The following is a 26352-nucleotide window of genomic DNA, read 5'->3' as shown; positions in this document are numbered from 1 at the left end:
GGTTTTCTGGGCTGCTTCCACTGTGACTGAGGACAGCTGCTGGCTCGAGGGTCTCCGTTCGGGGCCGACAGCTGTACACATCCGTAGCTCATTCCTGAGGCCCCCGCAGTGTCCCGTGGGGGACTTGGCCTCAGGCAGGAAATGGGACTGCCCTCCCCATCCTGCATTCAGAACTTCCTGGCTTGCTTGCTTTCAGATTCAGAGAACGTAGGTTTGAATCATCTGTCAGCTGCACCTTGTTTAAATCTCTCCATGCTTCCATTTACCCTCTGCGAAATAAGGAAGCGAATTCCACTCACCCCACCTGGTGGTTGCAAGGTTGCAAGCGAAAGCATTTCCCAGGCCACACACTCTCAGGAGAGCCTGGCTCCCTGCTCTGCCAGGCAGCCGAGGGGGCTTCAGTGACACTGATCAGTCACCCACAGTGACCAGCCACCTGCACCTCAAAGAAAGGGCATCCCAGTTGACTGCAGTTTCGTTCTCTGAAACCAACATTGAAATGAAATACGGCATAAAAAATAGACTCAGGATAGCAACTTTTAAACTAGAAGGCTCTTTTCCTAAAGGATTCATTGCAGAATCTCTTTAAATAAATTGTGTGTAAGACATGATTTAATGTAGAGAAATTAAAAGATGCTTGCTCCTTGGAAGAAAAGCTGTGACAAACCTAGACAGTGTATTAAAGAGCAGAGATATCACCTTGCCAACAAAGGTCCTCATAGTCAAAGCCATGGTTTTTCCAGCAGTCATGTACAGATGTGAGAATCAAACCATAAAGAAGGCTGAGCACCAAAGAATTGTTGCTTTTGAACTGTAGTGCTGGAGAAGACTTTTGAGAGTCCTTTGGACAGGAAGGTGATCAAAGCAGCCAATCCTGAAGATCAACCCTGAATATTCAATGGAAGGAATGATGCTGAAGCTGAAGCTCCAATACTTTGGCCACCTTATGGGAAGAGGCAACTCAGTGGAAAAGACCCTGATGCTGGGAAAGACTGAGGGCAGGAGGAGAAGGGAGTGACAGAGGATGAGATGGTTGAATGGCGTCACCCACTCAACGGACATGAGTTTGAGCAAACTCGGAGATAGTGAAGGACAGAGAAGCTTGGGGTGCTGCAGTCCACGGGGTCACAAAGGGTCAGACACGGCTTAAGTGACTGAGCAAACAACAAGAATCACAGGACCAGAGTCAGACAGAGTGAAGTTTCCAGAGGCCATGGTAGCTGAGTCATAAATCAGACAGACACTCATCGGCTGCTTTAAGGCAATTTGGCATCCCTGGGAAGAGAGAAAAAGTCTGGTGTGCTTGGGAAAAATCGTGTTGCCTGTGAGGTTTGCTCTCTGCTGTAGGGGATGTGTCAGGCTTTTCAGGAGCTACATACATTTTTGTGTGGTGAGCCCAGGTTCTTGTTCACCCCCAGACCTCCTCAGGCAGTTGCCCTCTACTCATCTGGAAGGGTGTTCGTTTTCTGTTTTATTTTGCTTTTTAAAAGATTTTTTTTTTTGGAATGTAGACCATTTTTAAAGTCTTTGCTGAATTTGTTATAATATTCCTTCTGTTTTATGTTTTGGTATTTTGCCTTCATGGCATATGAGATCTTAGTTCCCCGACCATGGATTGAACCCACGCCCTGCTGCACTGGAAGGTGAAATCTTAACCACTGAACTACCAGGAAGTCCTGGTCTGAAGTCTGGGAGTGAATGAGAACCTGGGCTCCCCACGTACACACTTTTTATTTTACTTTCAGTTCAGTTCAGTCGCTCTGTGTCTGACTCTTTGCAGCCTCATGGACTGCAGTACGCCAGGCTTCCCTGTCCATCACCAATTCCTGGAGCTTGCTCTAATTCATGTCCATCGAGTTGGTGGTGCCATCCAACTATCTCATCTTCTGTCACTCCCTTCTCCTCCTGCCCTCAGTCTTTCCCAGCATCAAGGTCTTTTCCAATGAGTCAATTCTTCGCATCAAGTGGCCAAAGGATTGGAGTTTCAGCTTCAGCATCAATCCTTGCAATGAATATTTAGGAATGATTTCATTTAGGATGGACTGGTTTGATCTCCTTGCTGTCCAAGGGACTCTCAAGAGTCTTCTCCAACACCACAGTTCAAAAGCATCAATTCTTTGGCACTCAGATTTCTTTATAGTCCAACACTCACATCCATACGTGACTACTGGAAAAACCATAGCTTTAACTAGATGGACCTTTGTCGGCAAAGTAATGTCTCTGCTATGCTGTCTAGGTTGGTCATAGCTTTTCATCCAAAGAGCAAGTGTCTTTTAATTTCATGGCTGCAGTCACCATCTGCAGTGATTTTGGAGCCCCCCCAAAATAAAGTCTCTCACTGTTTCCATTGTTTCCCCATCTGTTGTGCCATGAAGTGATGGGACCAGATGCCACAATCTTTGTTTATGGAATGTTGAGTTTTAAGCCAGCTATTTTACTCTCCTCTTTCACTTTCATCATGAGGCTCTTTAGTTCTTTGCCTTCTGCCATAAGGATGGTGTCATCTCCATATCTGAGGTTATTGATATTTCTCCCAGCAATCTTGATTCCAGCTTGTGCCTCTTCCAGCCTGGGATTTCACATGATGTACTCTGCATAGAAGTTAAATAAGCAGGGTGACAATATACAGCCTTGATGTACTCCTTTCCCAATTTGCAACCAATCTGTTGTTCCATGTCCAGTTCTGTTGCTTCTTAACCTGCATACAGATTTCTCAGGAGGCAGGTAAGACAGTCTGATGTTCCCATCTCTTTAAGAATTTTCCACAGTTGTGATCCACACAGTCAAAGGCTTTGGCGTAGTCAATAAAGCAGAAGTACATGTTTTTCTGGAACTCTCTTGCTTTTTTTGATGATCCAGTGAATGTTGGCAATTTGATCTCTGGTTCTTCTGTCTTTTCTAAATCCAGCTTAAACATCTGGAAGTTCACAGTTTACGTATTGTTGAAGCCTGACTTGGAGAATTTTAAGCATTACTTTATTAGCATGTGAGATGAGTGCAATTGTTCAGTAGTTTGAGTATTCTTTGGCACTGCCTTTCTTTGGGATTGGAATGAAAACTGATCTTTTCCAGTCCTGTGGCCACTGAGTTTTCCAAATTTTCTGGCATATTGAGTGCAGCACTGTCACAGCATCATCTTTCAGGATTTGAAATAGCTCAGCTGGAATTCCATCACGTCCACTAGCTTTGTTCGTAGTGATGCTTCCTAAGGCCCACTTGACTTTGCATTCCAGGATGTCTGGCTCTAGGTGGGTGATCACACCATCGTGGTTATCTGGGTCATGAAGATCTTTTTTGTATTTTACTTTACTCTTTATTTTTTCTTTCTGCGTCTGCACTGCCCTGGTACATGGTTTTACATATGTGCAGAATTCCAAACATCTATCACAAAGTGCCTTACCTGAGATTTCACAGCTACTCCTGACCACATGTCCTAAATCAGAGATGATGGGACACTAAGAAATACTGGACACGACAGTTACGTCTCAGTAAAGGTGGAAAGAATAGAAAAAATAAAACAGAGGAAATGTTGGAAACGTTCGCATGCAGACTTGGATTTTTATTTTCTTCTGAAAAACAATAGGTCTGGTCTCTTGGACTTGTGTTTCCGTTTTCTAGCATTGGTCAGAAGCACAGAACACAGCCGGTGCGTCAGAAGGGCAGAGTGATCCTTTAAAAAAAAATTATTTATTATTTACTTGGCGGCACTGAGTCTTAGTTATGGCGCATGGGATCTTCACTCGCAGCATGCAGGGTCTTGAGTTGAGGCACGTGGGATCTAGTTCCCTGACCAGGGGTTGAACCCAGGCCCCCTGCATTGGGGTCTCAGTCCCTGGACCACCAGGGAGGCCCCTGCTGTCCATGGAGGCTCTGTGCCTGTAGTGTGGGCTTCTCATGGGAGGAGGCCCCTCCCTACGTGTTCAGTGCACCCCGCGCTCGGACATCAGAGAGTGAACCAGGGTGCCCCGGCCTCCTCCATCCGGTGACCTGTGGACGCTAGCTTGTGTGGGTGCTCTTGGAAGCCTTGCTGTGGGATCGTGTTGGACTGAGTCACAGCGAACTGTTGGATGGGGGTGGGAGGAGGGTGGTTATCAGACACAGGCAGTGGGAGGGAGCGGAGGTGAGGGCTGGCAGCTGGGGAGGAGACAGTCACAACTCCAGACGAGTGGTGTGGTTGCAGAGGAGCAGGGACCTCCCGGCACGCACTGTACAAATGTAACACCGGGGCTCTCTGCCATCACTGTTGTGGAGGTTCTCGGCACCCAGTGTTAGAATTACTGCAATGTTAGTCGCTCAGTCATGTCTGATTCTTTGTGACTCCATGGACTGTAGCCCACCAGGCTCCTCTGTCCATGGAATTCTCTAGGCCAGAATACTGGAGTGGGTAGCTATTTCCTTTCCCAGGGAATCTTCCCTACTTAGGGATCGAACCCAGGTCTCCTGTATTGCAGGCAGATTCTTTACCATCTGAGCCATCAGGGAATTATTTCAATTTGGGGAAATTGGTCCCAAATTGAATGTTAGACCATTCAATTTGGGGAAAAATGAACACCCTAAGTTACATGCTCTGTTCAATTACGTGGGCAGGGAGACAGGCGGGTGTGAAGCAATAAAGGATTTCCATCTAAAATGACTAGAAGGAGAAAAAGGCAAACTGTGGTGTTGGGATATTTCCCATTTGAGGATGACCTCTTGCATCTCTGATGTCAGATAACTAGGTGTCCCCCATGCCTGCCGGCTGGGAGTGGAAGAGAATTGAGAGAGGGCATTCCTAAAGTGGGACCATATGGCTTTCCTGGGTCATCACTGACTCTCAGCCTGGGCTCTGTATTTGTCGGCTGTCTGGGACATCATGACCCCGCTGTCAGCCCCAGACCCCGTCTTGTCCTTCTGAGATTATTCTCAGTGACTTTCGGCTCCCAGGGGGAACTCTTGTGCTTGTGAGATTTACTGGCTGAAAGTTAAATCATTGTAGAATTGGATCCATGTCCAACATATCGCCTTGGGAGGCAGATAAGAAAGTCTCCCTTTTTCCAGTGCTTTACGGGTAATTTCATTGCGATATTTCAGGGCTAGAATTCAAATGGAAAGTCTCAAAAGCAATTTGAGCTGCAATCAGCTCAAAATCCTCCCGGATTCCAAGAGAGGTGAGGTCATCCCTTACCAGGGACAGCAGAAAACCTAAGTTGAACAGATTTCTATAACCCTTCCTTCCATTCCCCCTAAAATATCTGCTGTTTCCAGGAGTGTGGAAAGAATGAAATCAGGTTGGACTTAAAGGAAATCCATCATGGGCCTTCCATCTTAATGCTTCTCTGCCTCACTTTTTCCAATAGGTGCACTTCCAAAAGGTTGCTGTTTTTGTAGTGTGGGTGTGTGTGTATAAAAATAATAGATTCACTTTCAGTCAGAGGTGTTTTCAATAGTAGGGAACCTTTTCACATTTAAAAAAATCACAATATAGCTAAACTTACATGAGGTCTATAGAAAAAGGAACCTTGCCTTGTTCGTGGCACACTTCCTATGAATACCATCCTAATTTCCTTTCTCCAATGGTGGGTAAAGGAGTACTCTCATATTAGATTTTAGAAAGAAAGAGCCTTTCTATCTGTTGGCAGAAGGAGGGGATATTTTTCAAAATGCATCTTCAAAAATGGGAACTTGAAGTGACTCTTACCATTTTCATGTCTTTCTTACTGCATTTTGACTCTAGGTGCCGAATCTGCCAGTATTCCAATGTGTGCGAGTTCGGTCACTCAGTCTTGTCCGACTCTTTGTGACCCCATGGACTGTAGCCCGCCAGGCCCCTGGTGGGTTGCCATTTCCTCCTCCAGGGAACCTTCCTGATTCAGGCATCGAACCCACATCTCTTGGGTATCCTGCATTGGCAGGCGGATTCTTTATAACTGTGCCACCTGGCAGTATTATATTTTCCATCCCTGTGACCGTGTCAGAGAAGGCAGGGTGGGAGATTTGAGGACACAGTTCTGAGCCCCTAGTTTCTCTGTAAGCCGAGTCGGGAGAGGCGATCCCAGCCAACCTAGGAGTTGGCGCGCAGTGCTGCCACCCTCTGGCTCTGCCGCTGTGTGGCCTTGGGGGTGTTGGGAACCTCTCTGAGCCTTTTCTTCCCTGTAAAAACATCCCTCATGGCGGCCAGTGGGATGTAATGAGGCAGAGCTGACCCAGGTATGTCACACGACCTGGCAAGCATCCAGTACATCCAATGCAGCAGTGTTATTTCCATGGTCTCTCTTTCTTTCCCTGGTTCAGTGGGCTGTTGAGGCTTCAATTGGCAAGTGTCTGAAAACTGTCCAACCTTTCAGAATGGTGGAAACCACTCGGAGCTCTCATAAATTAGTCTTTTGGGAGATATAAGTATACATAATAGTTTCTCTCGATTTGCAGATTTAGATTTGCTGACCACGATCCAGCTATTCAATCATCAGATTCTTGGCTGTCACAGAGGAGACTCATGGAAAGGAGTTTAATGCCCTTTTTGACTTGAAAACTACTTCCAGGCTAAAAATGCCAGCAGAGGAGAGTATCCAAGGAGTCTAGGAAATACGTTTAAAAAGGACGTAAGCAATGAGGCAACATATCCCTGGGAGCAGTGAGAGCTTCCAGCTCACTTAGGAATTAACTGAGCATGTGAGTAAGTGCGTGGAGACAGACTTGGGGCTCAGCTGGTTACCTGCCTGACTTCTGGGCCCAGGTGGGGGTGCTACCTGGGGTGCCCAGCAGCTCATTGACATCCCTTTCGTTATATGTTTGGGGTCGATGTTCCTTCGAAATTACAACAAATCGGTGGAAAATATGATCAATTTACAGAGAACGTATTTCTTTATACACAGCATTTCAGGAACATGTTTCATGTGCATGGAAGTTGGTTGAACTCACTTAATGGTAAATACGTAGACAACAAGACAAAATGAAATGGAATAATTGAACAAGAAGAGACTTTCAGAAGTCAGGGAGTCCAGTACTCTGCCTTGCACTTGAGTAAGTTCCTAATTATCCTAGGCCTACTCTTCTTCTTTTTAATATTTGTTTATTTATTTGGTTGCACTTGGTCTTAGCTGCGGCACGTGGGATCTGGTTCCTTGACCAGGGATCGAACCCAGGCCCCCTGTATTGGGAGCCCAGAGTCTTAGCCACTGGACCACCAGGAAAGTCCCCCAGGCCTCTTCTGAGACTTCCCCAATGAGAATCCATATCCTACACCCCTTCAAGGACATGTGTTTGGGCTTCACAGCCTTTGCTGTCGGGACTTTTTCCTCCTGTGTCGTTACACATTGCCTGCGGTACTTTAACTTCCTCGTATTTTTGCTTCTGCTGCAGTGTATATTCAGCTGACCATATTACCTAGAATAGCTCCTTCTGTCAGTTCCTCAAGGTGATCTGCAGAGCACCCGTCCAACATTCCCACGGGAACAGAATCTCTGGGCATGATGCCCGTTTCAGAAATGATGGTCCTAGTGGTTAAGAATCTGCCTTGTGATGCAGGGAATGCAAGTTCGATCCCTGGTCAGAGAACTAAGATTCCGCATACCGAGGGACAGCTAAGCCTGCTACCACGACTACTGAGCCCACGGGCTCCAGCACCCCTGAGCAACTGGAGAGTTTGTGGGCCGCAACAGAAGATCCTGCACAAAACAAGGGAGATCCCACGTGCTGCAACTAAGACCCGACCCAGCCAAATAAATTTAAAAAAAAAATCAAAAAGAAAACAAGCACTGCCTCTGAGAGATACAGAAGGCATAAGCGCAGAAGATTTAAACCCTCTGAGAAGTCCTGCAACAAGTAAAGCTATTTCACTTCTCAAATCAGTGCTGTTCAAAGTATTTCTTTTTAACCTCAGAAGCTCCACCTCTTTTTGGAGGGAACTTCTATTCATGTCCCACAAAAAAACCCCTGTAATCCAAGGAATATTAATACATATTGAGAAACTCAAAGAGATCTGAAACTCCTGGTGACGGATTTGAGTCCGTGAAACCTCAGCCCTTATATAAAGGTCTTCTCAAATGGATCGTTGTGGACCTCCTTAGCAACCCTCTTCAAGTTTTCCACATTCCTCTTAAGTCTGTGCAAAGGCTTACAGAATCAGTGAGTTGATAAAGGCTCTGAATAATGTGAAAGGAGACAGTCTCTCCCCTGGTGACCTTTCTCTTAAGTAGAAGTCCTTGAGAAAAGAACTGCAAGTGTTGTTCTTCATTAGAGGTGAAGTTTATGTTCTGCTTTGTTTACAAGTGGCCACACTTCAGATACACTTCGCCAATGGATGGCTGATTTCAGGGTTGCCTTACGATGCTAACAGTTTGATTTCCATGCACATTGTTAACCAAATCAGAGATTGCACGCATGTGTGCTAAGTCACTTCAGTCGTGCCTGACTCTGTTCGACCCCATGAACTGTAGCCCGCAAGGCTTCTCTGTCCATGGGATTCTCCAGGCAAGAATACTGGAGTGAGTTGTCATTTCCTTCTCCAGGGAATCTTCCCGACCCAGGGATCGAACCCAGGCCTCCTGGGTCTCCTGAATAGTAGACAGATTCTTTACCGCTGAGCCACTGGGGAAGTCCCTTCTATGCTTAGAGACAAAAGGAGAGGATGTGGTTGCTCTTGACCTGCTGTTGCCTTTGTCTCAGCTCCTCTTCTGGACATCCTGGGCCGTGAGGAGGAGCTTCTGATAACTGATGCTTTCATCTTTAAATCCACCAAGAGTCAGAACAAGTGGACTGTGGGGAAAGTGGGAATCACATTTAATTCTGGGTCTGTCACTGGCTTGCTGTGATCCTGAGCAAATCTCCTGCTTGGCACTGGGTGGGTATTAACTAGCGGTATGATTCTGTCCCAGTGTCTTCATCTGTACAGTGAGGTGGTTGTGTTAGACAATTTTTGAGCTTTTGCTGGAAAATTCTGTGGGTGCTCAAGCCTATTCATTAAATGTACAACTGGTTCCCTTGATCACTTGGCCAACTTTATTGCTTGACTTTTGCCACTAGAGTGATCGTTGAAAGAGAGAGTGGGCATTAACTTACAATTTCAACTTTACATAGACTCATTCTGTTTCAGAGGTTATCTACTCCAGTCTCTTATTTTACAAAGATCAGAACTTAACACTTAAAAGATATACTGAGCAGGTTACAGCGAAGTTTTGAAAGAGGACATAGTTTTTTATGTGATACCAAGTATGATAAATCTCTTCCCTCTGCTTCTCAGTTACTCTCCATCCCTCCTCCCCTCCTTTCTTCTTTTCCTCCCTCCCTCCTTTCCTTCCTTCCTGTTTTCTTAGGTGAAGTCTTTCTTAGTCACTGAGTGATTTCCAGATCTTTTAAATCTCAGAGTAGCAAAATAAGCGTTCCTCGGTGTTGTCTCTGTCAGAACCTTGGCCTTCTGCCTGGAAAGACATGGGGTGTGGACGGACGCTTCTATGTTAGGGAGAAGCAGGGAGTGCAGACCAGCAGAGATGCTGATCTAGTATCCTCTAGGGTCTCTGGGTCCCCACTTGCAGAGGGAACCTGCAGAAAAGACAAAGCCTAGTAGGTATAGCTCTTTGGTGTCTTCCAAGTAGGAGCTGACTCCTTCTGGGTAACCCCGAGGGCGGATGTCGGCCTGTTTGCTGGGATGTTCCCACTGAGCTGTGCGGTTTCTTCGATCGGAAGGTCTGTCCAGCTCTGCCCTTTCAGCTCGGTCCCGGGAGCTGGGGCTGCACTTCGGGACCAGGGTCCCTGTTGAACTGGCTCCCAGGTCCTGGTGCTTTTTGGTGTTTGTGCATCATCCTTATCTCATTTTGCCTCGCTTCCTACTGCTGGTGCAGCCTGACAAGCAGCAGAGGTCTGGCCAGAGACAGAGAAAACCCATGTGGACTCCGAGTGCACGGTTTGAGCAAATGGCTTGAAATAAGCAGTTTTATTTACTGACGTTAAAAGTCATATCTGCTCATTATGGAAAACTAGTGTAATTCAGAAAAGCACAAGGAAGAAAATAAAAGTTCCCACAGTCCCATAGCCGGAGACTTTCAGTGTTGGTATTTTGCTGGTTTTTCTTCCAGACTAGCTCTGTCTCTGCATCTCTCTCTGTTGAGACCCATTTTGTGTTTCATTTAAAAAAAAAAATGCTCCATATTTTGTCTCTAGTTTTCTCATGCAATTATTACATAGATGCACTATTGTTTTGGTAACCTACTGCTTACTGTGGGTCATTCTGGTTGTTTTCTAGCTTTTTGTTCTAAATGATGCTACAGTGGACATTTTCCTCCACGTAAGTGTTCACATTTATGACTCTTTCCTTAGGTTGTATTCCTCCAAGAGTCAAGTAGCATAGATAAATTGAGCAAATTATTTTCTATACCTCAGCTTCCTCACTGATCATAAAACCACAACAGAAACAACAGTGATTCAGAGCAGGAGACCCTTCGCCAGCGTGGCAGGTGCGACCACGTTTCTAAGAGCTTCGCCTGCAGTGACTTGTTTGCTTTCTCAGCAGCACTGTGAGAATCTCCACCCCAGAGGAGCTGCTGGTCCAAGTCTCATGGTCCAGGCATTCTAGCTGTAGCATCCTTGCTCTTAACTTCCCCGTGAGATGGGGAACAGTCCCCAGGTCTCTATCTGGTCCAAGGTCATCTACATCATTTGTTTTTACACTAACCATGTTCCCAAGTGACTTGGTTGCCTGATGTGAGTTCCTGGCTCCTTAAATCCTTGAATCCTCTTCACCCTGGCGTTTGTGTATTTAGTGGGATTGGTGTGTGTGTGTGTGTGTGTGTGCACGTACACACACTTATGTAATCTTAGGAATGGAGCGGAGCCAACAGAGAGAGTATGGGGCAGAAAAGCCTGGATATCTGTTGACAAAACAATGAAACGTGGTTATTTGGTGTTATTCATTGAGGATAACCCATCTCAGCTCCTATGGCTGGGAAACTGGTCACGTGAGAATTGGACTGTCAGTCCAGTGGAGCAGGAATGGGGCGGGAGGAGCTGTCTAATGCGACCCTGTCCCCAAAGCACATGTCTGTATGTATTCCCTGAAAGGGCGTGTCCCCTCCCTGAGTGGCTCTGCCCAGAGCAAGGTGATGCCCGCAGGTGTGACTGTTCATCCTGCAAGGAAGAGGGGATCACAGACTCATCACAGCATGATGGTTCAGGCTGCCTCATCATGGTGTTCAGTGCAGAGACCGCTCGGCCTCCCAGAAACCCTAACGTAGGAGGTCTGCGAGAAGCCAAGGGTCTGTTTCTCTAAGACGTGCATGCCGCGTGACTGTCTTCAGGAAACCTGAGGAGATCTGAGGTGGTGGATCTCCACCTTTTCAGCACTTCAGAATCACCCTGAAAGTGTTAGTCACTTCAGTCATGGCCGACCCTTTGAGACCCCATGGACTATAGCACGCCAGGCTCCTCTGTCCATGGGGATTCTCCAGGCAAGAAGACTGGAGTGGGTTGCCATGCCCTCCTCCAGAGGATCTTCCCAACCCAGGGATCGAACCCAGGTCTCCCACATTGCAGGCAGATTCTTTACCTTCTGAGCCACCAGGGAAGCCAGAATCACCCCAGGAGCTTTATTTTAAAAAGTACTGCTTTCTGCCCCCTTCGCTGTCTTAACTCCTCGCTTCTCCAGTTTGAACCACTGATCTAGGATGGAGTCCAGGAGCAACACTTAAAAAATAAAAGCTTCTCCAGAGGTTGTAGGGTACAGCCGTATTTGGGGACCATTGGTTTAGGAGGTTCTAGAGCTCATGCTTTTATACGTTCACCTTTAAGTGCCCTTCACGTTTTACAAAGCTCACTCACAACGGGACATCACAACAGTTCACTGAGACCAGTAGAGCAGGCATGTGTATGACTTTCCTTGGCCCAGAGAGGTTGACTGAGGTGCCCGAGGTGGCACAGCTTCCCCACCAGTCAGAGCAGAGGTCCCCTGCCCAGCCCCGACTGGTCCCGCCTGACCCTTTGGGAAGGGACAGCCTCCCCTCCCCGAAGATCTTGCAGGATGGAATCATCTCAGCCTCTTTTTCGTGGAGCTTGCTTCTTTGCCTTCTCACCCACATCCCTCCTACCGCAGCCCCGTCTCCTCCTCAGAGAGCTCCTCGTGAAATGTGCCAGTTACCTCTTTTCTCCAAGCTCCACCCCCATGTAACAGATGATGGCTCCAAGGACAGAAGGGTCTGACCCCCAGCCCCAGACCTAGCCCTTCATGGCTAATCCTCCGCATTAGCGCCTGGCAGGAGCCAGCAGAGCTGCGTCTGGCAGCAGCTGCCCAGGACTCCCTCTGCTTTTCCCCTGCTGTCATCTCCCATCCGAATTCTCCCTCCACCACCAAAGCTTCTCTCTTGCACCCACTCCCCTCCCACCCCGCCCCCAGGATAGCCCTCAGGCCCACCTGAGTCCTTCCTGTGAGCCCCTGCAGTGGCGGATCTCCTCTCTGGACATCTGGGACGGACTGGTGCTTAATGTGGACCAGATTGAGGAGGACAGAAGCAGGTACCTGTATACGTTCTCTATCCATCCTCTGCCCAGGAACCAGCTATTGGCTCACACTCTCCCCCGACTCAAAGCGACGACTTCTGCTTCTCTTTCCTCTTTCTTCCCTTGTTCAAACCTTTCCCCTCGCGCAGGCGGGATCCTGGACCAGCTCCCAGGGACTGCAGGCTCCGTGTCAGAAGCCTGCAGCCTTGGTCCCTGGGATGCTGAGAAGGGGGCGGGGGTGGGGAGGAGGCGGGGTTTTGCACTGCAGGCTGCAGAGCTGTCCCGGAGGAGGTGCAGGTGCGGAGGCCCTGCTTCCCTTTACTTGCTCAGCATCCTTGTGACAGGTGACGGCACCCCCTGGCAGATACCAGCAGCGGCTGCAGCATCAGAGCAGGTTCCAACCCTGCCTCTCTGACTCGCTAGCCTCGAGACCTTCTTTCTTCTTTGATGCTCTGTGTTCCTCGGCTGTAACGTGAGAGCATCGTGCTTAAAAACTTGAACAAAACTGACTTTCCGGGCGCAGAGAAGCAGGGCAGGGGATGGCAGCAGTTCTGGGAATCGGTAGGATGGAGGAAGCACCTTATTCAGTGTCTGGTACCCACTCATTCTTTTTTAACAGACATGTATCATGGGCCCACATGAGCCAAACTCTGGAGAATCAAAGGTGAGCAGGGCTTTGCTCTCTTGAGGAAGGAGGTACATGGCAGACATGAGTAGATAGCTGACCGTGCACAGTGTGCCCAGTGATGGAGCCTGGGGGTACTGGCTTTCCATGCAGCCCACATCCTGCCCTGTCATTCCCTCACATCACCCCTGAGCTGATTGTGGGTTGTTGCTGTCCAGTCGCTCGGTCATGTCTGACTCTCTGTGGCCCCATGGACTGCAGCACACCAGCCTTCCCTGTCCTTCACCATCTCTTGGAGCTTGCTCAGGCTCAATGGACATCCATTGAGTCAGTGATGCACAGGCAAACACGGACGCAGGAATTGAGAGACAACTTTATTAGCATCAAAGCAGCACTCAGATCCTCCAGCTCGGGATTCTGGAGTAAAAGTCTGAGTTGAAACATGCAGCTGGGACTGCAGGCAAAGTGGGGAGGGACCATTACTCCTTTCTACCTTGGAAGGAGCTTCAAGATCACATTGCAAAGGACAGAACAGTAAGTTTGAACCATTTTTGCCCATGACCATGATAGACTTCCCTTGTAATTCAGCTGGTAAAGAATCTACCTGCAATGCAGGAGATTCTGATTTGATTCCTGAGTTGGGAAGATCTGCTGGAGAAGGGATAAGCTACCCACTCTAGTATTCTTGTCCTTCCCTGGTGGCTCAGCTGGTAAAGAATCTGCCTGCAGTGTGGGAGACCTGGGTTCGATCCCTGGGTTGGGAAAACCCCTTGGAGAAAGGAATGGCTACCCACTCCAGGATTCTGGCCTGGAGAATTCCATAGACTATATAGTCCATGGGATTGCAAAGAGTTGGACACAGCTGAGTAACTTTCACTTTCATTTCATGATGCGAGGCTCAGGGGGTCCTACTCTCTCGGGCTTACTTGGCCCCCCGACCTTACCTCATGTCCACAGAAGGCTGCAGTGGTTCCAGAAATCAAGTCCTCATACCACCATGTCCAAAGGCAGGAAGAGAAGAATGAGGAAACCAGAATCTGACCAGCTTTCTTAGAGGTGACTTGCAGAAGGAGGAGAGAGAACAAGACTCTGAAAATTGCAGTAAGTCTACATTCCCAGCTGGTTTAATCCTTCCTTGGAAATCATATGGAAGATGCTTCTGGTAAGAAAGGCAGAGAATTCTGGAGGCTGGAGGGAGTCAGGGGAGGTTTCCCAAAGAAGTCAGTATATCATCTGGGCCTTGCAAGATGAATAGGAGTTTGCAGGATTAAGAATTCTCAATAGAAGGAATAACTTGAGCAAAGGCACAGGGACTTGGGACTCCCTGGAGGTGCAGTTGTTAAGACTCGGCACGGGTTTGATCCCTGAGCTGGAAACTAAGATCCCACATGTTGCAAAAAAAAAAAAAAAAAAAAAGGTTGAGGGACCCAAGAAGAGGAGATGTGTTCAAGGAACTGGGAGCTGGGGACACATAGGGTGAGACAGAGTGTGCAGTAGAGGCTGGAGAGATAGACTGGACTCAGGTGGTGAAGAGCCGTGAAGCTGGTTAGGGGCTGGATTCATTCTGACACCCGTGGGGGCAGCAGGAGCTGTCAGTCAGAGACATGACCTGCTGAGATGCCTTTTGGGAATGAACCCTCTGGCTGAAGTGAGGACCGGAGGGGAAATGAGGCTTGAGACCTAATGCTATGCAGTGGCTGGCATGGCACGTTGAGGGGAAGGGTGGTAGGAGTGGTACGCCGAGGTTTCATCACTGACATTGTTCATCATTGCTGGCACAGGTGACCTCTGGCCAGGTTTATTATTGTGGACAGGGCAGTCCTTTATTGCCCGTGCAAGGGCAGACTTGTCTTAATGCACTGCTCCTGGTGCCCCCGAAGGAAGGCTCCTACAGGAATCCAGGTAGATAGAGGAGGTTCTGGTCATGTGTGCCAGGAGCTCTTGGATGGACAGGCTGAGCACTGGCTCTGCGGTTCGGAGGTGGATTTGAAAAGAGCCTTTGTACTTGGGTGCTGCGGCGCCAGGCTGCAGAAGCTGTCTGCCTCCAAGAGTTTCTTGAAAGTGGAAGCTGCCCACGTGTGTGCGCTTAGAGGGTGTTGAGTGGGAGTAGGGCGGGGGGAGTTGTCACCATCCTGCTGACCTCAGAGGCACAGGTCTCACAAACCCCATCTCCTCTGGCCACCCTGGCTCCCCTGGACCCTCTCTGGGAGCCGCAGAAGCCCTCCCTCCGCTGCTGAGAGCCAGTGGGAAGGAACAGCCACTCTTTTGTCCCTGAAACTTTCTCCGTAAAAGAGTCAGGGCTGCCAGGAAATCATCAAGGGGAGGTGTTTGACAAGCAGGGTTATTCAGAAGGAGAAGCTTTGCCTGCCAACCTCCATCCGCCCAGGCTTCCATAGGCGCCTCCATCTCCCACCTTTGCTGCCTAGGGAGCTGTAGCATCATGCCACCCATGCCCGGGGTAGGGGGTGGGCGGCAGGGATTAATGTGGGTGCTCTCAGTGGGGAACTGAACCTGAGGAAAGCAAGACTGCTTCCCTTGACCTTGATGGCTCTGTAGCCTAAATAAAATGCGATTCAATAGACCAGGTGACTTAGTTGCCTCTGAAAAGTGAAGAAATCTCCCTGCAATGCAGGAGACCTAGGTTCGATCCCTGGGTTGGGAAGATCCCCTGGAGAAAGGCATGGCAGCCCACTCCAGTGTTCTTGCCTGGAGAATTCCATGGACAGCTAACACTATGAAAAGCAGGACACTTTTATCTGTTTGCTCCGGGCCTGCCTGACTTTGAACAGTCTATCTGTATGGGTCTGTTGTACCTCGGTTTCTTGGGAGTGAAGTTGGGTTACTGTGAGAAATAGCAAACTAGATGCATTGCACATTGGATGCCCTGTCTCGGGTAAATGCACATGAACCATTTTGCTACATTTTCATATAATTATAAGAAACAGAAGTGACTTATTGGAAATCTGGTGATAGCTCACGTCCAGCTTAGACAAATGTCCTTATAAAGTGGAAAATCTGCAGCTTTTCAGCTAATTTCACCAATGGAGTCAGCTTTGACGAATGCTTCGGAGGTTACACAAGGCTCGTGGGCATTTGGCATGACTCAAGTGAGCCCCGAACCTGCTCTCAGATCTTGATCGTTGCTTTTAAATCAGAGGAACATGGTAGCACCGAGGGGACTTCCCCCATCCACTGTAGTTTTTAATTTTTTAAACATTTATTTTATTTTTGGCTGTGCTGGGTCGTCACTGCTGTGCGGTGCATTCTCAAGTTGCAGAGAGTGGGATCTGCTCTCTGTTGAGTTTGCAGGCTTCTCGTTGCGGTGGCTTCTCTTGTTGAAGAGCATGGGCCCTACATATGCAGGCTTCAGTAGTTGCAGAGGCTGCTGAGTGCCGGCTCAGTAGTTGTGGCCAACGAGTTTAGTTGCCTCAAGGTAATGCAGAATCTTCCCAGACCAGGGGTGCAACCCACGTACATTGCAAGGCAGATTCTTAACCGCTGGACCACTAGTGAAGCCTCCCCTCCCACTTTAAACAGGGCTCTGTTTGTGTGCTTTTCCTATGCTTGGCTTCTATCAGGGCTATTTGTGGGAAGGTAAGCTTTCTGGTTTTTTTTTTTGTCTTTCTTTTTTTTTTTAAACTCAACTGGTAGTACACCCAAGCCCAATAAAAGAACTCTATCTCTAGTGCGAGACTGGAATTTAGAATTCTAAGTCTAGACAGGATGGTAGCGTGGCATAGTGGTGGAATGTAGGGCTGGTGTCTTGGTTTCCTATTCTGTCCATCTAGCGGGGTGATTTGAGGGTAATTATTTAGCCTCGTGGTGCCTCAGATCCTTCATCTGTGAAACAGAGAAAATAATGTCTATCTCAAAGGACGAGTGGGCTTATTCATGAGATAATGTATTTAAAATATCTTGAACACACCAAGTGATGAGTAAAGTATAGCTATTATTTTAATTGGGCTACAGAACGTAGGTGTTAGTGATTCTATAATTAAATGGGTCCAGTTAGCTTTCTTTGGGTTACAAGAGCCTCAAATGTCTGGCTCAAACTGATTTATTCCAAAAGGGAAATCTACTACTCATGATTCCTTGAAACTGGGCTTTGGGTAGCAGAGATACCATAGAATAGGCCAAGGCGTGGACAGCTGTAGGGGTTGAATGACTCTGCTGGTGGTTTAGTCGCCAAGTCCTGTCCGACTCTTGCGACCCCATGGACTGTAGTCTCCCAGGCTCTGCAGTTTATGGGATTTGCCAAGCAAGAATACTTATGTTCGTGGGATTTCCACTTGTGTTCACGGGACTTCGTAGGCAAGGAGTGGGTTCCCATTTCCAACTCAGGGATCGAACCTGCGACTCTTGCATCTCCTGCATTGCAGGCAGATTCTTTACCGCTGAGCCTCCAGGGAAACCTGAATGTGAGGCTTAGAGAGGCCTTCCTTAGTAAGGCCCAAATTTTAACAAAATGAAAGTACCAGCATGCCTAGATAATGTAATGAATAGCTCTAACTGCTGAATTTTTGTAATGTATTGAAAAAAGCTGATGATGAGATATTTAGGCTGTCCTGAGGATGTCAAAGCAGGACAAAATTATTAAATACAGGACACATCCTATGTGTGCTGGATGCACGTCAACCTCCTCTTTAGGCTTAGGGTATATCTACCCATGAAATTCTATCTGTACCTATAAATAGTGTTTTTCAGTTAGTGCTATTAGACTCAATTAATTTCATTCTCATATCCATTAAATTAACCAGAGCCTGTGCTGGAACATTCAAAATAAGTCTAAGGTCCATAGTATGTTACTTGAAAATAATACAATTCTTTTGAAAAGTTGGGCTTCAGGTACAGTGTGGTCCAGGAGATAGATTTTTTTTTCATTCCTCTTAATGCAATTCTGCTGTCCATGTGGACTGCAGATGGTGATATGATGGCCAGTAGCTCTAGGCATATATCCTCCCAGGTTCTAGTCCCATAAACAGAGTGTTTCATTGACCTGACAACATCCATGATCTGATTTTCATTGGCAGAGTTTCACCTCATTTTCTCATCTAATTGGACGTACCTGGGTCATGTGCACACTCTTGGAGGCAAGGCTGGAGTCAGTTTCATCCAGAGTACATGCACTGAGTGTGGAGACTGTTCTTCCAGAGGAGAGTCGGTGCTGCGTGCGGAAGAGAAGGAATAACATAGATGTGGGTAACCAAAAATATAGCAACCACCCTCCCCAAACAAACAAAAGTAGTGACTATCTACCACATCCAGGTTCTTCTGTGCCTCTTTTAGCAAGAGAAAAATATCATAGCTTAGGTAAATCAACGCCAAAATAGGACAAGGAACGTGGCTCTGACTTTAAGTAAGCTGTTTCTAAAACCACACATGGGCTTGCTGCTTTAGCTTTTGAGATTATCAAAGAATGCTTTTGTATAATCCTTTTTTTAAAGTTACTGGTACATTTCCTCCCAACTTGTAATAACTTTATTATTTTATTCTGATTATTAAGATAATAGAGTTGCCTCTTGAGCAATGGACTTGAATGAAATGGGTCCCTTTTATGCAGATTTTTTTTCAATAAATATGTGTATTACAGGACACAGTCCGAGGCTGTTTGAATTTGAGAATACAGAGGGCTGACTGTAATGTTATAGTCAGATTTTTGATTGCGTGGAGAGTGGACATCCCAGATTCCTTCGCTGTTCAAAGTTCAACTGTATATGCATAAAGGTGTATATCGCAAAATAAAGGTCACCAATAATTGCACAGTCCAGAGGTAATTCCTGTCATCGTGGTATAATTATTCCAGATGATTCATGTGTGTATATTTATATGTGTCTTGTACATATAAAACACTTAGCTAAAAATAAAATCAAAAATAAACTAATTAATACTTTGTTACCTTTTAAATTCAATTATACATTCTGGGCTTCCCTGGTGGCTCAGTTGGTAAAGACTCTGCCAGTCAATGCAGGAGACCTGGGTTCAATCCCTGGATTGCAAAGACTCCCTGGAGAAGGAAATGGCAACCCACTCCAGTATTCTTGACTGGGATATCCATAGATAGAGGAGCCTGGTGGGCTACAGTCCATGGGGTCGCAAAGAGTTGGACACGACTTAGTGACTAAACAACAACAAAGCATTCATGTATCTTTTTAAAAAATTAAAACAAAAATTTTGGCCATGCTGCGCAGCATGTGGGATCTTAGTTCCCCAACCAGGGATGGAACCAGCGCCCCCTGACAGGGAAGGGTGAAGTCCTAACCGCTGAACCGCCAGGAAAGTCCTCTATAACCTATATCTTTAAAGATGCTTTCCTCTTACTGCTTTCAAAAATCTGAAGGAGTTCAGGCTTTTGAAAAACAACACAGGCAGCCTCTGCTTATGAATAGGATAGTACAGTTTGTCTGCTGAGCTCAAAAGCTTCAGAAAAAAATCAATTTAAAGATATATACCCTTCATAAATTGAATACTTATCTATCAAAGCAATAGGTCTCCTAAATCATCTTTTTGGCACACAAAAGCAGCTTGTAGGGACATAAAGTGTGCACGGTGACATTTATACACATGTACATATGCATAGAAAACAGACTGAAGGTGTATTGACAACAATAATAGTCATAGCTACCAGTTACTGAACACTGTGCAGTACAAAAATATTATCGTAAATCCTCACACCGTAAGGCAGCCTCAATTATTATTAGTGCCACCTATCAGATGAGGCCGCCACGTAAGTAACTGGGCTCAAACTGGATCTGTGTGACTCCAAAGGCAAAATGATTCTGTCTGAGTGGAAGGGATGTGTGTGACGTTCAGTTTCCTTTTATAATTTTCCTTTATAGTTCCTCCATTGTTTAAAATGAGTATGTACATTTTAGGATCAGAAAGGTTATTGCCACCTTGAAAAATTATAGTCTGTGGTCGATGGATAGAAACTGAGACAGACAGAAGGAATCATCAGCTCTATATGAGACTGTTTGTGTCACCAACCAGCTTTGAGCTGGGGAGGGTGGCTGTTAACCAGATGGGCATTAAATGGTATCTTGTGTAGTTTGTATTTTGTTGCTAATTATAATGTTCACATGCTCTTTTTGGAGAAAGCAATGGCACCCCACTCCAGTACTCTTGCCTGGAAAATCCCATGGACGGAGGAGCCTGGTAGGCTGCAGTCCGTGGGGTCTCTAAGAGTCGGGCACGACTGAGCGACTTCACTTTCACTTTTCACTTTCATGCATTGGAGAAGGAAATAGCAACCCACTCCAATATTCTTGCTTGGAGAATCCCAGGGACAGAGGAGCCTAGTGGGCTGCCATCTATGGGGTCGCACAGAGTTGGAAATGACTGAAGTGACTTAGCAGCAGCATGCTTTTTTTTTTAAATTTAACTTTTTATATTGGAGTATACTTGATTTAGGGCTTCCCCAGTGGTTCAGCCGTAAAGAATCTGTCTGCAATGCAGAAGCCTCAGATGTGGGTTCGATTCCTGGGAAGATCCCCAGGAGGAGGGCATGGCCACCCACTCCAGTATTCTTGCCTGGAGAATCCTGTGGACTGAGGACCTGGTGAGCTACAGTCCATGGGGTCGCAAAGAGTCGGACACAACTGAGCGACTTAGCATGTACGCATTGTTGATTTAAAAGGTGGTGATAGTTTCAGATGTACAGCAAAGTGATTCAGTTTTAGATTTTCCTGCTTAGGTTGTTACATAATATTGAACAGAGTTCCTTGTGCTGTATATACAGTAGGTCCTTGTTGGTTGTCCATTTTAAATATACCAGTGTGTACAGGTCAGTTCCAAACTCCCTAACTATCCCTTCCCCCTACCCTTCCCTTCTGATAACCGTAAGTTCCCTAAGGCTGTGAGACCATTTCTGTTTTGTCAATGAATTCCTTTGTGTCATTTCCTTTTAGATCCCACATACAAGCACTATCATACGGTATTTCTCTTTCTCTGTCTGACTGGCTTCACTCAGTATGGCAATCTCTAGGTCTGTCTGTGTTGCTGCAGATGGCATTATTTCATTCTTTTTCATGGCTGATGTATGTATCACATCTTCTTTATCCATTCCTCTGTCGACGGGCATTCAGGTTGCTTCCATGTCCTGGCCACACACTCTTAAAGATAATGGTGAACCTTAAGCCTTGGGGGAGTCTGGCAGTCTCCCTGTTGGTGTCTGAAGCCTGACAGAGTCCTCACTTTGCTGCAAGCCACATCTCCATCTCTCTGGGGATGCACAGGGTGTGGAGACATACCCCCGAGGAGCAGAAACTTTGATTAAGCTCAAAGTCGCAAGGGATGCCAAATTCCACATCACTCACAGATAGGCTGAGTGCTTGGAAAACAGTTGGTGAGCCTACCTCTGAAAACAGTGATAAGACCAGCGAGTGTAGACACGAGATTCAAGTGGTAAGTGGTTCACACTGGGCCCAGCAAGAAGCCGAATCATCCGGATTCTGGTCCTTGCCTTCCCCTGCTCATGTGGCATGGTCCGTGCTCTCGAGAGAGCAGCCCATTGAAGATGTAACCCCTCCCTGCTGAGAGAAATTGCCGAGAGTTGGTTTTAGGGGCAAAGGAAGGGGTGTGTTTTAAAAATACATGCATGAGAATTCTCAAATTTAGTTGTTCAACTGTACTGCATTGGAAACATAAACATTTCAGACTCCCCCTGATTATTTTAGCTTGTGTCTGAAGGGGAGTTAAAGGGGACAACCTGACAGTCTTACTCTTTGAAAGGAACTTTGAAGAATGCTTGATTTTTCATATGACTCTGAATAAGTAGGAAGAAATGGATGAATTAAAACTTGATTTACTCAGAAAAGGGTTAAATTAATACTGGATTACCAGGTAGTCCCTAATTGCACAGGAAGTGTACACAAATGGTGTGCAACATTAGGTGTTCAAATTTAGAACCCTCGATGCCCTATTTTAAGTTGGATTTGGAATTTTATGCGTTGGCTGCAACAAACAGTCATTCTCACGGTGGCCCTGTCTGCTGGCCAGGTCACCATCTTTTGTATAGTCACGTGCATGCAATAATTCAGCTACTCCATTGCATGGTTTGCCTTTATTTTAGAAAATTGAGGGGAACACGGAAAAATTAACGGTACCAAGCAATGATGTTAGTAGAACTGAGACAAGATAAGAATCATTAGATTTGCCAGAAGTGCTGTATCTTTAGCTTCAATCCGTGGTTTACTGGGATGCAGCCAGTTGAATCTGTTGGATTATGAAGGGAGGAAACATATTGAAAGATCATGTGTGAAGTGCTGGAAATAGACCTGGATGATTGTATCTGCCCGGCAAAGCGTGAGGAAGGATTTCATCAGACCTTAGCACTCTAGGATAGAAACCCCACACAACATATAATCTTTTGCACATTTTACATAAATACGCACTTCCAGAAATTATGCATGAAGATGGGAACTGCAAGTTTAGAGAGGTGTGAGTGGAAGGGCTTTAAAAAAAGCACGCAGTCTCCATATCCTGGAGTTTCAAGGCAGAGATGAATGTTATGCGCACCCAAGCAATACATACTGGTTGTTGCCATAGCAAATGGTAGTGGCTCAACAGGTTCAGTATTTATTTGTTTGACTCCTGTGTGTGCTTGGCAGTGGTGATAGAATGATACATGAAATGAGAATGATAAATAAAATGATAAATGAAATCATGAAAAATGATTTCTTCCTCTAACAGAATTGATGACAATCACGAGGTGTGTGTGCGTTGATGGGGCATATGGAAGCAGATGTTAATCTAGTAAACCCCAACATAAAACTGCAACTGTGACAAGTGTTACAAATCACAGATATCCACATACCTGAGCTATAAGGGCCTGAAATGGGGGGATTTGATTTAATGTTATTTGAATGATGAAAAGGGGATTAAATAGGCAAAGGTTCCAGAAACAGCATTCCAGGCAAAGCAAACTATGTCCAAAGGCCCTGGTGATGGGATTAACATAGTGAGTACAAGAGATGGAGTTGCCAAGGCAACAAGGGAAAAGGTACCCACGGAGCAAGGTGGTCTCACCACAGTGCAGTGGATTGGATGCACTGTGTGGATACAGGTGGACAAGTCACAAAGCTTTCGATGGCACTAGAGCCCTAGTGATGGAGACAGAAGGAGGTGAATGGATTTGGCAGCAATGGAGGAGGTGAGCGCTTCCAGCCTTGGGGTGGATCAGAGGTGCTGGGTTAGAGAGAAAGAGGTGGATGGGAGGAAGGAGGTGATTTTTTAGGATTAATAATACAAAAGAATAGGAAATCCAGTACTCATTTCTTTAGTATTGCGATGAATTATGATTGGAGCTGGGGGAGGTGCAAACAGCATATTTAAAACATTTTCATTTTTATTCAAGACACACACACAATTTGAAAAGCCACATAATGCTGTAAGGCTTTTAAGGAAACCTGGCAGGCTCCGCCTCTCTTCTCCCCATGAATCCAAGTCCTCAGAGGCCACCGCTTTCAATTATTTTAACAGTTACTCTTTGGCATTTCCCTTTGTTTTTCTCTGTAAATACGTTATCTCCTAATTTGTTTTTTCAGCTAGTAAATATTTATAAAGTGCCTGAGCACAGTACACGTCGTAAACAAAAACACACATCCTACAAATAAACACGTGGTGGACAAAACCCCCCGCCCTCACGAAGCCATCACTCAGGTGTGGAGGATGCATGAAGGTTTAAATAAAACACGCTGTCAGCCTCTCACTGTATAAAGGTAGTGCTCTGTGGGGATGCAGGTGTTAGTTGCTCAGTCGTGACCCCGTGGACTGTAGCCCGCCAGGCTCTTACGGCTCTAGGTAATATGGTGAAGAATAGGCATCCATGGGTGTCCTGTGGGCACTGCTGGGGAGGAATGTAGAGGTCAGTAAGGGAAGGGGGGAAAGGGATGACCCACCCGAGAAACAGCATCTGAGCAAAGACTGGAAGGACTGGGGGGAGCCCTGTGGGTGTGTGGCGAGAGGGCGTTCCAGGCCAGGGCAGCAGCGAGTGCAGAGGCCCCGAGGTTGGAGGAGGTTGGGGCTCACTGAGGGGCTGAACAGCAGAGAGGCCCTTGCTGCTGGAGCGAGGCGAGTAGGGAGGGCTCTGGGGGTGGGATCGGCTTGGTGGGGTGGGGAAGCCCATTGGGGAGGGCTTCGTGGGCTGCTGGAATGATCTCAGCTTCTACCCTGGGTGATGGGACAGCACCTCATGTCTTGATTGGAAACTATATTCCCACCTTCCCTGCTTCCAACATACTTTTTGGTTAAATCAGTCTTCAGGGTTCATACCATGATCACTATCAAATATTATTCCCTGCATTGCCAGCATCATTTTTTTTAGATTCCATATATAGGTAATATATGATATTTGTCTTTCTCTGTCTTTCTTCACTGTGTATGATCATCTCTAGGTCCATCCATCTTGATGCAAGAGGCATTATTGCATTCTTCTGTATGGTTGAGTGGTATTCCATCGTATACGGGTACCACATCTTTATCCATTCATCTGTCGATGGACACACGTGGCTTCCATGTCTTGGCTAAGTGAATACTGCTGCTATAAACATAGGGGTGCAAGTGCGTCTTCAAATCAGATAAACTTCCCCTCTTCTGACCGAGTGGCAGAGGGGTAGGGGGTTGGTTTTGTGGGAGTGGGCAGGATACCTGGAGGAATTTGTCTAAGGCAACCCTGGCCTGTTCTTGGAGGGCTTTGTGGGAGTTACAGGGACCTGCCGGCACGTCCAGGTGGCTTTTTCAGCCCAGGGAACTGTAGATACAAACCTTGAACATGGAACACTGGGCTCCCAGTCTCATGTGCTTTCCAGTAGAAAACAGTGACATCTGATATCACATGGGACAGACTGCAAAGGCGTCAGGAATCAGAGGAGAGAGAGATCCATTGTGTTGATGTGGCCAGGGAGGCTCTGGGAAGCTCTGGGGCTCGGCTGGGCCAGGAGGGATGGGGAGGGCATGGAGGGAGGTTGGGCCGAGAGGCAGGAGGTTCTGGGGGACCAAGGGTGGGTAGCCAGGCTGAGGCAAAAACGCTTTCATGGAAGGAGGGTGTGTCTGATGGATGCTGAGGGTTAAGACGAGCCCTGGGACCCAGGAGAACGGTGTCAGTGTCCAAAAGAAGGGAGCTCAGCTGATAAATTGTATGAGGCTTTGTCTTCCTGGGCCTGGGAGTTGAATGAATTGCTTGGACTTGATTTTGGAGACTGAGGGGCCATTACAAGTGGAGTATTTGTGGCCATGTATAAAGGCAGCTTCTGCAGGAGCCCTTTAGGGCTCAGCAGCTACTGATGGGCTTTGGGGAACTCTTGTGGAGCCTGTGGGGTGGGAGGTGAACCAGAGAGCCCAGGGACAGGGCAGGTGGGGGACCAGCATGCAGAGGAACCAAGGAAGAGGCTGGAGCTCCGTCCTAGGTCTCCTGGGGCCACTCCTTACACAGCCCAACCTCCTGTCACTAACTTACCTCCTTTTCTTCTGATTTGTCCCCAGGAGGGAAGAAAGGAAGAGGCTGGCCCAGAGTTCCAAACCAGGAGACCTACATCTGTTTTCTGATAGTGGCTGGACAAAGAGGACCGGGACCCTCAACTTCTCCAGAAGACGAGACACCCCCCTCCTTGGGTGGATGGGCCTGACGCTCCTCCATTGGCCTCCCATGAGCCATGACCAGGCTGGAGAAAACTGGGATGGGACCCACGGGCATTTGAAGATGGGACTTGGGATACTGGGTTGAGGCTGGGGCAGGGAGGAGAGACAGAAGGACTGAGGGTGCAGACAGAAGAAAGCAGGTGTGGAGGGGTCAGGGGTCGAGTGATGCCGGCAAGCGCATGGCTGTGCTGCAGGACCGCCCAGGACAAGGGTGGCCATGGAGGACTCACAATAAATACACTCAGAGTCTCGGAGGCTGTACGTTTCACTGCGTGCAAACACCAACAGCTAAGGTGAGCAGATGTGTCAAGTAGTCATGACAAAGGCAGGCAGCTACCCGAGGTGCCAGGACACTTGGCCAGCATCCCAGGGCCCAGCCACAGATGGCATCAGAAAAAGTGTTTGAGTCCCCTCCACGGTGACGCCCCCGGACAGGGGACATTCTCCACGGAGGGCAGCTGTGTCACCTGTGGTCAAGGAGCAGTCTGCCTTCGGGCAGATGTCGAGGCCAGATGATGAAGCCGTGCACGGGGTCTCCCAGGACAGTGGGGGCTTCTTTCTAGTGTGTGACCCACTTCACTCCTGGCCTGTCCCCTGGGGAAGGAGAGCAGCTCCACTTCTGGGACGTCCCT

The 26352-nt window shown here is 47.2% G+C and overlaps 1 protein-coding gene across 3 annotated transcripts in view; it reads left to right on the top strand.

The window, feature by feature from the left end:
• The window catches only part of KCNA6 (potassium voltage-gated channel subfamily A member 6), a 35942-nt gene extending 9981 nt beyond the window's left edge, over positions 1 to 25961 (top strand). For all 3 annotated transcript variants that reach the window (XM_065942513.1, XM_065942503.1, XM_065942493.1), the window contains exon 2: positions 25565 to 25961. The gene's annotated coding sequence lies outside the window, so the exon portion shown is untranslated. The remainder of the gene's footprint in view (positions 1 to 25564) is intronic.
• Positions 25962 to 26352: the final 391 nt, after the last annotated feature.

The sequence above is a fragment of the Muntiacus reevesi genome, chromosome 1 (genome assembly GCF_963930625.1).
Source record: "Muntiacus reevesi chromosome 1, mMunRee1.1, whole genome shotgun sequence".
In the NCBI taxonomy this organism is placed as follows: domain Eukaryota; kingdom Metazoa; phylum Chordata; class Mammalia; order Artiodactyla; family Cervidae; genus Muntiacus; species Muntiacus reevesi.
Note: the sequence above shows the minus strand (reverse complement) of the source record. Positions and strands in the feature narration are given on the sequence as shown.